This window comes from Leucoraja erinacea, chromosome 11 (genome assembly GCF_028641065.1).
Source record: "Leucoraja erinacea ecotype New England chromosome 11, Leri_hhj_1, whole genome shotgun sequence".
Classification (NCBI taxonomy): Eukaryota; Metazoa; Chordata; class Chondrichthyes; order Rajiformes; family Rajidae; genus Leucoraja; species Leucoraja erinaceus.
Window position 1 is genome coordinate 30,448,203 of NC_073387.1, and position 14,604 is coordinate 30,462,806.

Consider the following 14,604-nt stretch of genomic DNA (forward strand, 5'->3'; position numbering starts at 1 on the left):
TGTAGGAAAGTAGCTATTCTTAAATATGGTGTTGTTGGACTTCATGCTTCTGTACCTCCTGTCCAATGATGGGTGTGAGATGAGGGCATGGCCAGGATGGTGGAGATCCTTAATGATAGATGCCCTTTTGATGCATCAATCCCATGTAGATGCTTGAGATGAAGTGGAGAATTCTGCCCAAGATGAACCAGGCTGAGTCCATAATTCTCTGAGGTATCTTGGATTCCTGTGCATTGGAATTGCCATACAAGGCCACAATGCAACCAGTTAGGATACTTTCTACAGTATGTCTATCACTCTTGGCTTGGTACAAACCTCAAATCCCAGGAATTAACCCGCTACAATTTCACTTTATCATCCACCACCAGTCATACAATCCCACGCACACCTCTTTCCACTTTCCAATAAGACCACTCTCTCTACACCTCCATAGTTCACTCATTCCTACTTACCCAACCTGTCCCATCTGTAGACAATGTTCCTGCAACCGCAGGAGATGTAGTATCTGTCCCTATACCTCCATTCTCTCTTACATCCAGGAACCCCAGCAGCCCTTCCAGGTGAGACAGAGATTGACTTGCACTTCTTTCAATGTGGTCAACTGCATTTGGTGCACCTGATATGGCCTCCTCTACATCTGCGAGATCAAGTGTAAATCTGGTACAGGAAGCGGCCCGGTGAGGGGGCAGGCATCAGTCCACGGACCAATCAGGTCAAAATAGATGGAGGGAGGCCCTGCAGGAACCTGAGGCCTACCTGCATCAAGCACCGCTCTGGTGGACCAAGTATGCGGGCTGACCGGACTTTGAACTTTGAACTTTGGAAATGGTGCCTTAACATGGCAGCGCCTGCATTTGTAAATATATAGCCACCCCCCTCCTACCACTCCCATCTCTTAGTTCCCCATTTCCATTTTATCCCCCTCCCCCTATCCCTTGTACCCATATCTTTTCCAGTCTGAAGAAGGGTCTGGACCCGAAACGTCACCCATTCCTTCTCTCCCGAGATGCTGCCTGTCACGCTGAGTTACTCCAGCATTTTGTGTCTATCTTTGATTTAAAGCAGCATCTGCAGTTCTTTCCTACACTCCTTCCCTTCATCTTTACATTTCACTGCTTTTAATTCCTTATGTGACACCCTTTTGTCTCTTTCTCACCTTTAAATGTTGTTACTATTAATGCCCATCACACTCCTCTCACTTGTATCCACCTATCACTTGGCAGAGTTTGCACAATCCTACCCTCCCCCATCTCTCTTTTCCAGTATTCTCCTTCCTACTCCATCAGTCTGAAGAAGAGTCACAACCCAAAACGCTGCCTATACTTTGCCTCCACAGATGCTGCCTGAGTTCCCCTAGCACCATTTTTTTAAACTTTGATTCATCTCCTCCAAGAATTACAACTCGTGCTTCAAGGTTAAGAGTTCGCCTGTTAGTGATAAGTAAAGCATTTTTTTTCCTTATAATGTCACCACATCCTGGTCCTGCTCTCACTTTTTAACTGTTATTGGCACATGTCATGTTGTTGAAGTTGGATCATTTTGCTTAGAACTGTAATAAATGTGAATAATATACCCAACTGGTACTTAGAGAGTAATGAAACACTGGAGTTGTCCATGCAGCCTTACAGTTCAGCAATAAATGTATGCTGCTACCACGATAAAAATGTTAGAATTGTCACATCTCCCGATTGTTGGGTAATAAAAATGACACTTATAACATTCATATTTATTCTTTGATTAGCAACAAAGAATGATTAATGGAATTCAAAAATACAACATCCACCTTACTGACTTTCTGAAAGTAGAAATCTCTGCAAATTTTCATTGGCAAAAGCTTTCAGGGGAAGCAACTGTATAAATTATAACATTGATAGTGTGCATGAAGAAAGAATCCCTTAAACTTGCAGCTTGTGTTCCATCTATTGGTGCTAGGTGGTAAAATCTAATGGTAACCAGCAACTGCCGATCCGATTTATTATCCTGGAAACAGAATGGGTGCATACGGCTGGTTGAAACATAAACTATTCTCACACCTTTAATACAAATGAACATCTGGGAATATTTAACTTGAATAAAGAGCTTTTGTGATTTCTTGTCCATGGCTCAATTCGCATTAAAGGGTCTTTGGCAATCATTTGCAGTTTGATAGCCTTTTTGCTGAAATTTTATCTTTTAGCTCTGGTGCTAAATGTTAAAAATATTTAACTATATTTTATATATGTATGGGATTACCAAAGGTATGCTGCAACTCCCCTGGAATAAAATTGGAAATAGGGTTCCGTAATATTAATGTGGAGGTGCTTTATTGACCTGTTCAGTGTCACCCTCGAGTATACTCAGGTCATGGCCAATAGCGTAAAATAAGACTTGGCACTGAACAGGTTAATAACGGGAATCAACATTCTATGAACCACTTCTCATAACTGGAAAGTGCAGTATAAGGATTTGAATTTATGATCATGCATTGTTGCAAAGACTCACAAAATTTTCAATTTTTTAAGAGTTTTACAAAAGACTACTTTTACATTGGTTAACATATTTAAATAGTATGTTAATATATAAGCTGAAGCCTAAAGGTGTAATGTGATCTGAAGATTAGATTACATATTGAAGTAAAACATAAAGAATGGAGGATAATTTCAATCAGTTCGACCAACTGATATGGCTGGAATTGTTTTGTACAAAAGTGTTGTGTTTATCATTGAAGCAGAAATACTCTTTCCTCGGTTCAGATTTAAATAATAATGAAGTGTACCATGAATCTGCAAAAGCTAAAAACCATGATCTGTATTTGCACGAGTTTTAAATGCTGAGTTTCAGCAACATCCTTGGAGTATCAGAACGAAAGTGGAACTTGAGTCACTAATAAAGAGTTTGTGTCTCTCTAGTCTTTGTTTTACAGATATAGATGGTTGTGTTACTCCATAATGTGTGACTGAAAAGCAGACAGGTACTTGAGGATGAAACAGAGATCATAATGCATGTTTTTTGAACCAGATATATCCCTGAGGAGACACAATCTACAGCTATAATCATTAATGCAGTCTCCTTTCCCAAGCAGCAGACCAGGATTAGATGAAGTAGTTGGAAATCATTCAAGTGTTTCTAACTATACCCACAATTGCCCTTGGGACAGAGTTATTTCAAAGGCTTTAGATACTCTGGGATGCAAATAATGAAAAATGTACAATCATGTTTCATCCCAGTATGGGCTCAGTTTTAGTTATCTACTCTCTCAAACTGTCAATGGATCAGTGAATACACTACAGAAACCCATTGAACATTGACCAAAATAACTTCCACCAAAGAATGTAGAATGTAATTTTATTTGATTATATAGACTATTCCAACTGTCATTTAAGCAAAGACTCATATTTACTGAATCTACATCAGACACAGTCAGAATGAAAGAAAGTAAACTAAGGATTTTATTTTAGTAAGAAATATCAATTATTCTTTATTTTTGAATATATATATAAATACAAGATTTGAAAGGCTTTTGGATAGGCACATGGATATGCAGAGAGTAGCTGGATATGATTATGTACAAGCAGATGAGTTGATCTCTGCGTTAAGTTTGGCACAGAAAACATAGTGGGCAGAAAGGCCTGTTCTTGGGCTGTACTGTTCTATTGTGACATTTCAACATGAAATGTTATGAGCTGATAATAGTTTTGAGGCAAAGAATGGTCATAAATAACACATGGTTACAGGTGAAACTCAGTCACTAACTACATACACAATAGAAAAAGAATGATCTTCAAATAAGCTATAGATATTACTTGGCTAAAGAATTGACTTTATAAAGTGTTATTTAATTGTGGAACTGCATTAATTCCCAAAGATATGGTACTTTCAAGTTGATAAGTTGATAACCAGGCCCAGAGGAAACGAAAACACCTTGACTGCAATTTATGTATAAGAATGAAATGTTTCAACTGCAAGTTACACCCAGTCCAAGTTCAATTTCTATGATCTTCTCTTTTGGATTTTAAAATAATTGCATCTAAAACCATAAAATGAGTCGATCCCCCATGATGAAAGAATCACCAGTATCAACTTCCTTTAATTGTGCCCAATGAAAGTTCGAACAGGCAATTAAAGTAAACCTTTTTCTTCATTCATTTGACATGTTTAAAAACATTTTACACGTTACGAACATTACATTTACTAGTTCATATGATTTTTAAATCATTTATTTCCCCCTAAATTTATGTTTAACCATTCATGTTTTAGACACAACGAAAATGAGTTTTTTCTGATAAACCCGATCTTGGCTCTGAAATAACACTACATTCGAGGGCCAGTATTAGGTGCAACCATGAACATAATAAACGTTAAAACGAGCGTCTGATTGCGTCGAATCATGCAAGAAATTTATCTCAAGATGTATATAAATAAAGTATTAACAGCAGTCAATCTGGGAAATCAGCACAATTTCAAACACCGTTTGACTCCAACTCGTTCACAATTCGACGCACTCAAACCGCCATAAGTATTTATGAATGATTGTAGATGTTGTATAGAACACGTGAATCTCTGAAAAATATACTCTGGTTTATAGAAATGTTATGAGGATGTTCAAAAATCAAAAGGACTCGTAAACCCACTGGAGGGAAAAGGAGAAGGTAGGGGCGGAGCGGAATCTTTAAGGTGGCACCTTGTTTGGATTTGATTCCTTACATTGCAAGGAGTTTATTTAATTCTCAACATCCGAAGAAAGTCCGCACCGTAGATAAACACAAAATGCTGGGGTAACTCAGCGGGACAGGCAGCATCTCTAGAGAGGAGAGAAGGAACGGGTGACGTTTCGGGTCAAGACCCTTCTTCAGAGTTCTTCAGAGATGCTTCTTGCCCCGCTGAGTTACTCCAGTATCTATCTTCGGTGTCAACCAGCATCTGCGGTTCCTCCCTACCAAGAAGGTCCATGTAACTTGATACCACTGGCAGATATTACAGAACTGGAGTTTGGAATTGCAAACATTTAAAACTTTTTTTCCCTTTGTTTTTCTGCAGAAGCCCTGAAACATTCGCAAGTCAATTGTGTTTTGCATCTGAAAATTATTAGCCGATTAGAGGAAGACCATTTATTTTAGAGGCAAAACATGATTCTTCTACTCATCTGATTTCGGACCAATTCGGTAATATTTATGACAAATAATCGATTAATTTGAACCCTCATATGTACTGATATCATTCAGTACATAGGAGATGATTTGGAAAAGAAAAAAAATAAATACATGACCAAATAATAAATTGCTAGTTGACATTAAATTGTAAAAATTACACTGCAAACCTTCATAGACACACAAAGCTGGAGTAACTCGGCGGGTCAGACAGCATCTCTGGAGAAAAATAATAGAAAGGGCCTCGACCCGAAACATCACCTATTCCTTTTCTCCAGCGATACTGCCTGACCCGCCGAGTTACTTCAGCATGGTGTGTCTATCTTTGGTTTAAACTAGGATCTGCAGTTCCTTCCTGCGCACTGCAAACCTTGATTCTACTTAACAACCTATATTGAGTAGAGATACTCCAAAGTACACCGCAACATCATCACCAAATCACCAAACCAAATCATCAAAGGTTTTAATCACCTGTAAGGGTCCCATCGTCCCGAATAGGTTTCAGCATCTGGCTCCCAGTCCATATGCCGACAATTCGCTATTGACAGCGGAGACTTGAACTATATGAACGTTTAAGTCGTGGCAACTGTGCGACGTTCAAAGGAATCTCTCGCTGCACATGGAGACATCGAATCAAACCATGGAGTATGGTGGAGCTGTGTCAAGTTATCGCTTTCCTGGCACTCGCGAACGCGGGCTTCGTTGCTTAGAGCGCACACGGAGATTTATGTTCTGGTTACATTATGTGGTATCAGTTTACGATTCCTGAATGGTTATGTTCGGCCAGACTTCTAATTCCATGCAATCGCGTATAAAGGTAAGATGCTTTTTTAATTGTTATCGATTCGGTCTGGCTAATGTCGCGTGATACAAATATCGCCTGATGATATCCCTCAATCTTCTTGGTCAGCATAGATGCAATGAAGGCGAAATACACGGTAGGTGTCGATTGGACCATTAATTACAATCTCGCATCACAGATATATTTATAAAAGTCCACCTCTGTAATGTCTGATTTTGAATTCATTCCACGGTTTGTTTCTATATTAACATCACTCTCTCACTTGGAGGGTAGACTTCAGTTAACTCGTGGAATAAACCAAACCCGTGCGGTCAAGGGTAAAATAGTGAGGGATTGGAACCCACAAACACCGTCATCCGAGTAAATTAGAGCGTTCACAACCCGCAATCTGGCATGTTTAGTTTAGTTTAGTTTAGTTTAGAGTACAGCGCGGAAGCAGGCCCTTCGGCCCACCGGGTCCGCGCCGACCAGCAACCGCCGCACATTAACACCATCCTACGCCCACTAGGGATTTATTTTACATTTACTAAGCCAATTAACCTACAAACCTGTACGTTTTTGGAGGGTGGGAGGAAACCGAAGATCTCTGAGAAAACCCACGCAGGTCACGGGGAGAGCGTAAAAACTCCGTACAGACAGCACCCGAAGTCGGCATCGAACTCGGGTCTCTGGCGCTGCATTCGCTATAAAGCAGCAACTCTCCCGCTGCGCAACCGTGACCGCCCATGTGTAGTGAAATGCAATACATGCAAAATGTATAATGACAATCAGTTAAAATGTATTAACTGTTTAAGTGAAGACAATTGGGGGAAACGAGAATCATTCTTCTAACGTTTTTTTTTGTGTTTCAAATATCTTCGGAAAGATGTGGGCCGACCCAGGAATATAGTGCTAAATTGCGGAGGGTTGGTCTGCTAATGTCGCCAACAAACTTTCTAGACTTCTGTGTTTTCAATTTATTGATCCCACACGCATGGTCACTCTGCCTGATGGTGTGATGTGTAGGAAGGAACTGCAGATGCTGGTTTGAACCGAAGATAGGCACAACAAGCTGCAATAACTCAGCGGGTCAGGCAGCATCTCTGGAGAAAAGGAATAGGCGACGTTTCGGGTCGGAAGAACGATCTCGACCCGAAACGTCACCTATTCATTTTCTCCACAATCGCTGTCTGGCCCGCTGAGTTGCGCTAGGTTTTTGTGTCTATCTTTGATGATGTGGTGTTCGTTAATCTTGATACATTTGTGTTCAATTAACATAGAAACGATATTAACACGTTGCCCTCCGGGTATCTACAATATATTGTGAAATGCGTGTCATGATATGTATGGGTAGAACAGTAACTTCTAAATTCAGTATAGCCTAACCAAACGCGGACTCACGGGGCAGGGGGAGAGGGAGTACTAATTGACAACATGTCTGAATCGTGTACCAAACAGCTTCCTCTTCACCAGCTGATAATTGTGACTCAAACAGGATTTGGGATGACAAATCATAGCCTAATGTAAACGAGTACTCCAAAGTCATTGAGTCCAGATTGTTCAACTTCTACAATCTCTCCCCAGGGACATGTTAGAGTAACTGTTCAGTCTCACAGTAGGAAATATTCCAGCTAGTTGTGAACTTATTGACTCATCCATAACCAGTATAAAAAGGGACGTCAATCCTGCCGATATGCCACATTGACATCAGGTTGGACATGCCAAAAATAACAAGCTTTTCAGCTTCTTATGAATTATCCTTGCATTATTTTGACATGAATTTAAAAAAACGCACAACTTTCCCCGTGTGGCAGTATGACAATGAAGTAATGTTCCTGACACACAGCGGAAGTTGTGGCCATGAAATAGCAGTGGATAAAAATCAGCAACTATTGAGTTATCCAGCATGGAAACAAACCCTTCGGTCCAGCTTGCCCAAGCGGACCAATGTACAATATCTGCCTGTGTTTGGTGCATACCACTCTAAACCTTTCCTATCCATGTAATAGCCCAAATGTCTTTTAAATGTTGCTATAGTCTCTGCCGTAACTACCTCTTCCGGCAGCTCATTCCATATACCCACATACCTCTGTGTGAAAAGGTTGCCCCTCAGTCCTAATAAATCTTTCCCATCTCACCTTAAACCTATGTACTCTGGTTCTTGATTCCCCTACTCTGTGTAAAGGACACTGTGCATCTACCCTACCCCCTCATGAGCCCCAATGTTTTTTTCAGGTGTGTGTGTGTGTGTGTGTGCGTGTGTGTGTGTGTGTGTGTGTGTGTGTGTGTGTGTGCGTGTTTGCGCGTGTCTGCGCGTGTGCATATAAGCAGGGCTGTGAGTCACAGTGAGACACAAAGAATTATACAGCTATAGAAAGGATGGTGAGGCTATGGAGAGGATGCAGAAGAGATTTTCCAGAATGCTGCCTGGATTAGACAGCATTAGTATAAGAAGACTTTGGACAAACGTGGATTGTTTTATCTGGAGTTTTAGAGGGTAAGAGGAGATCTGTTAGACGTATATAAAATTATGAGTCATTTTTATAAAGGGTGAACAATTGATCCCTTTTTCCCAGAGTGGAAATATCAAAGACCAGAAGGCATAGCTTTATGATGATTGAAGCAAAGGTTAAAGGAGTGTGCGGGACGGTTTTTTTACACAGGGAATGGTGAGTGCATGGAAGGCACTGCCTGGGGTCTTGGAGACAGAGAAGATAGTAGCATTGAAGATGGTTTGTATAGGAAAGAATGGAAGGATATGGAACATGTATACACAGTGAAAATTTATTTAACTTGGTATATTTTCTGACACGGATATTGTGGGTTGACTGTCCTGTTCTTGGGTTGTTATGTTCTATGTTCTATGTACAGTGTTGTGATGGTACAGAAGGCAGTCATTCGATCAAATAAAGAGAGGAATCCAATCAGTCTCACATGACTGCTCAGTCTCCACATCATGTCAAGTTTATTTCCCTCTAATGTCAGTTCAGTTTATTGTTCAAATTACTTAACAAATCCATGCTGGCTCTTCTTAATTAATTCAAACCTCTTCAACTGCCTGTTATTTTTTTTCCTTGATTATATTTATGGAACGTTATCCATTGCAAATGTTAAATTGACTGGCCTGCAGTTACCAGGATGTCCTAAGCCTTTCTTGAACAATGATGTCACATTTACCATTTTCCCCTCTGCTGGCATCTTCCTTCTACATGGGCAAGACTGCAAGACCATGGCAAGTCCCTCTGCTATCTACATCTCTAATTCTCTTAGCAACATGATACAGAGGCAGTACAGGTCAAGTGACGTCCACTCTAAGAATAGCCAGTGCTCCAACATATCCTGTTTATCAGTTTTAACGCTGTTCATTATCTCTAGTATTTCCATTTCTGTCAATAATTTGTTGTCACCTACACTTCACCAAAAAAATATACAAAGTCCTTCAAGTTTTTAACCCTACCATGTATGTATCCCCTAATAAGGCACAGCCACTTTATTACTGCCTGCATACAATTTACACATCAGTAAAAGATCTTCCACTTCATTTTTTTTTAATGTTGACTACCATTCAACTTTCATGTTCCCCTTTACCTCATTTGCTGTTTTACTTCACCCCTCAGCCTTTTATATGTAGCCTGGTTCTCACTTGCATAATAAATCTAACATAATCTAACTACTTTTGTTTTATTTCATTTTCTCTACTTCCATAGTCACCCAAGGAGTCCAGGGTTTTGTGAGAGCCATCTGGCGGGAATGTATTGTTGAACTATTCAGAAGCCTGGATAATGATAGTACCACTACACTGAAAGTAATGCTGGTGTGTCATATTGCTACCAGCAAGCACAAAGTGACATTATTTACCTATTCAGTTACTAATGCTAGAAAAATATCTCTATGCAAGACTTTCTGTTTCTGTTGTGAATATTATTACTTGATGTTATTGACCACACCAAAAGCTTTATTTTATTCATGAATTATGCGTTATTTATTCATATTTCAGGCAAAAGTGGATGTTTGTAAATAGTATTCCATATATTGCCAGTAAATGCTAATGGTTCTGAATAAAACTGGTCACACTTATTCATTTATCCGCACATGTACAGCCAAACTTACTGGGTGTCCTAGATGTCAGGTTACGTGGAATCCCCATGGAGTCCAGCTGCAAAGTTTCATCTTGCTGAGATTTCCCCACATTTATGGTAACAATAAACATGGTAAGGGCATCACATTCAATGACAGAGGGTCTGTGATCCCACTGATTTCATTAGGGAATGTACGATTGCAGGAGAAAAAGCAAATGGTACATTTATTTTTGTAAAGGTTATTTTGATTTTGTTTAATACTTTTACTTTAGTGACTTTAACTAATTTCAATTTAGGTTTAGTATACTTTTTAATTGTTGCTGTTTAAAATATTGGAATAGATTTTAAACATCCAAAAGAACCTTACAATATGGACAACAGCCAGTGGAGGGCAGGGCTTTACTAGCTGTGTAGGAAAGAACTGCAGATGCTTGTTTAAACCGAAGATAAACACAAAAAGCTGGAGTAACTCAGTGTCGCTGCAGAAAAGGAATGGGTGATGTTTCGGGTTGAGACCCTTCTTCAGACTGGCAGTTAGGTTGTGAAGGCTTTCACAGCTATTTCAGGAGTGGATCTTCTCCGGTGAACTGCTGGGAAACCTCATGCTCAAGCAATGCGCCTGGAGTATTGAACATCTATTAGATGCACCCTCCTCTTCTGTAACAGGTGAGCTTTGGAATGGGGTGACTGTTGTTAACAATTGTCTGCAGTGGTCCCATTATTCCACTGCCTTCCATTATAATTGAATTTAAAAAAATTAAAGTCTTGCAGACAATTTCTGGCACCAGCATGAACTTGTATCTTTAAAGAATAACCCAGAACTGAATGAGACCATTTGGGCTATCATATTAATGTCATGCCTCATTCCCCTGGGTTTTTTTTTTTCCATGAGCCCTGCACATATTCTCATTTCCAGAATGTATCTAATTCATTCACCATTTCAAAACTGTATTCCAGACAATAACAATGCAAGGTGTATTTTTTTCCATTCTGAGCTAAATCTGTATCTTCTGGTACTGACTCAAATGCAGTTTCTCTTTATTTGCTCTGTCAAGGCTTTTAAGGAAGCAAGACTTTTAAGGAAATACTAAATAAGATCTTCCTTAGACATTTCTTCTCTAAGAAAAACAATCATAGCTTCTTTAGTCTCTCCACATAAAAAGATGTCATTCCAATAAATCTCTTCAGCAAATTCTCAAAGGCTTTAACAGGCTTTACAATCGTCCCAAATTGTCTCACATGAATGCCCAAAGAGTCTTGTGGACCAACCGGTATTTTGCAAAGGCTTTGCAAAACTTCCTTGCTTTTGTCTTCTACATAAACCTCTTTTTATAAAGCCAATGATTATGCATGCTGTCTACCTGTCAAGGACGTGTGTGTTTGAGTGTGTGTGTGTGTGTGTGTGTCTGTCTGTCTGTGTGTGTGTGTGTGTGTGTGTGTGTGTGTCTGTGCCTGTGTGTGCCACATATCTCTTTATCACCATCATGCTATATATTTCATATTCCTCAATTTTATTTCATGCTAAAAGAATAAACGTAATTCACCCTTTGCACAAATAAAGGACATCTGCATCTGACTGACATTTACCAGTCTCTTCTTCAATTCTGTCATTCCCACTAGTTTGTGAAATCTGCAGATTTGTGTAATTGTAAATTGAAAACAACAGTCATCCCAAGACTAACCTCTGGAGTTCAGTGTTGCACTTCCTTTTACTTCTGCATTCTATTCTATTGTCAGTTATATAACAATGCAAACTTTCAATCTTTAATTCTCCATTCACACTTTCTTTGCCTTTGAGACCAGGAACCCACTAAATGTATAAAGCCAGCAGTGATTTTCAATCAATGATGCTCAAGATAATTTAAAAAACCCAAAAAACATTATCTTATATTGCCAAATGTTACACCATCTAACTCAGCATTTTGCTGCCGTTTTGTGTCTCTGTATAGAGTGTCGCCGAATAACAGAAACATGCCTAAGGCCCACCAAATCTACATCAACAATAAGGCACCCATTTTAATACTATCCTATTCTAGCCAATTTTGTTCTGGCCAATCTGGTGTGCAAATATAGTACCATTAACATTAGAGGTTATGTTATTTCGAATTAGATTCAACATGCTTAAAGATAAAAGACAAATTTCCTAACCTCTGTAGAATCTTTGTCATAGCTCAGTAGTAGTATTCTATTTCTGAATCTGAAGATCAGTACTCAGTTTACACTCTTGGGACTTGAGCACACGATCCTGAAGAAAGTCTGCACGGTCAAAGGCATCTCTTTTTGGAAGAGACGTTCCCAGTGCTCTGGCAAATATCTATCCCTCAACCACCATCATAGAAACTCTGCAGATTGTCTTGTCATTGTCTTGCCGTCGATTGCAGAGTCCGGTCTTTGGCTGACAGTTCATGGTACAACAGTGTTTCGTTGACTGCTCTTCAGGACACCTTGAGGTCAGGAGACGGACATTCAGACCTAATATCCACTGCATCACCAATGTCCATATACAGTGAATGGAAAGTCATCTCCAAGGGCTCTGAATCAAGAGCTTTCCTGATTACGAAAATGAAATCGGAAAATAACCGATCCGACACAAGCCGTCATAACATCAAACCTGCGATAAACTCACAGCTTAAACAGTTGCTGCTACTGTTTGCCTAGATTTATGCCCAATTTATGATACAGTCATAATAAAAATCTACTATTCTCCACCAAATCAATGGATCGTACAATAACAGGCATCTTATTCTCGAAATATCAATTATTAACATGTTCAGATTTAGGCAGCGTATATATTTTTTGTTTACTCCTGATGCATAGAACTCCTTCGGTAACGCTGTTGAATCGCTCAATTGTTCCTTAATTTGTAGATTTCCGAACACATTTGTATTTTTTTATTGTCGCAAATCACTCAAAAATTATTGAGGTATAAAATATTTGATTTACCCAAGCATGACAGATGTCTAACCCTTTAATTGCGTTACTGTAAAAAAAAACTTGTTTTTGTCCCAAATTATTTTACATTTTACTTCGTTGTCACAAATCTTATCTGAATTCAAATACTTACAAAAGAAGGACGCCCATTACCACTCTCATTGAAATTCGTCTCGAATGAATATAAAACTGCACTCAGCTTTTAGTTCTACATCGGCTGAAGCGGGTGCAGGTGCACAAAGACCGCTGACTTCCAGATGAAGCACACGTGTAACAACGGGATACCTGGCTCCGCATTCCGAGCTGAAGGGGCATTTCTTTAATTTCTTGAAGTGGCGCAACCAGAAGCTACACATCTCTCATCCAAATGTTTCAGTCATCGATGTGCTCGTGTACAAACGACCTAGAGGCAAGTAACTATAATGCCGTTAGTATTTTGAAGTTCTAAATGGTTAAGAATTGTTTATTTTGCACTTCCACTGGCTACAATAGAACCATGGAAATGTCATCAGTTTATGATTTTCACCCCCCTCGTCTCTGCGCAACAATATACATGGTAAATATTTCGATTATTAATTAGAAAATGTATCCTAGCCGCCTCACAAAGGTTAATCGGTAGTATTGTCAGTAATTCGGAAGCGATTATGCAATTATATTAAAACCCGCTGGCAAATTATCTCATTGCGCGAACGGCTTTTATTTCTACGTTATTTTCTGTCGCGTGGAGTTTAGAGATAAATAAAGTTACCTAAAATCAAAATTCCGCATTTTAACTAATTTTCTGAATAATAATAATCGTTGAACATGTTTGCGGATTATTTATCTCCCCGTCACTCGTCTATTATTCATTTTATCCCATGCAAATCTTGGAAATGTCGTATTTAAAATGCACTGAATTAGTTTGAGGGCAATCAATCGTTTTAGTTCGGGCCTAATAATGCTCGTGTAAACGTTTCAATTCTGTAAAATGTGCAATTGCCATTTATTATTTCCTATCGCCCCTCAATTTCGCGGATATAATTTTGATGTACTGGACTAACGCGTTTCTTTCTTCTGGTTAAAATAAAGGGTGCATTAAAACATAGAGTGTTCGTGTGTGCAATGTATTTCAACTCACTAGATTTTAAACAGAAAAGTTTTTGTTTTATTCTTTATCCGAAGAATACTCGTCAGTCTGCAGCGCAACATACCGGGTTTTTTTTGGGGGGGGGGGGGGGGGGGGGGGGGGGGTCTTGTATGTATGACTGCAGAAAAAACAACATTTCACTTGAGCCTCTATGAGGTTCAAGTGACAAATAAATTGTATTGTATTGTATTGTATTGTACCGGTACAAAAGATTCAGAAATTGGCCCTTGTTTCTATAAAACAGTGGATGTGGGGTTAGGCAGCGACAATATTTTTTAAAAAACGAGTACCTTGGCAAGCACGTTTTTTTCTGTAAAGAGGGGACTGAAAATATGCCAAAATACAGCAAACTGCTATTAAAACAAACTAGTGCAGAGAGTTCCATGTGGGAACATCTCACAGTCTAGTCTGTGGACGGTTCAATCGATATTTATCTCTGCTATTTATCTTATAGTCTAATGGAATATTCTAATATCACGTTAAAAAAAAAGAACGACGATAAGTTTGCAAAAGATCCCTTTGAATATATATATAAAAATTTAAGTTGCACACTTTACAGAT

The 14,604-nt window shown here is 39.1% G+C and overlaps 1 long non-coding RNA gene across 3 annotated transcripts in view; it reads right to left on the reverse strand.

Annotated features, from left to right (window-relative positions):
* The window catches only part of LOC129701639 (uncharacterized), a 52,676-nt gene extending 38,687 nt beyond the window's left edge, over positions 1-13,989 (reverse strand). For all 3 annotated transcript variants that reach the window (XR_008724227.1, XR_008724228.1, XR_008724226.1), the window contains exon 1: positions 13,051-13,989. This is a non-coding gene — a long non-coding RNA (uncharacterized LOC129701639). The remainder of the gene's footprint in view (positions 1-13,050) is intronic.
* Positions 13,990-14,604: the final 615 nt, after the last annotated feature.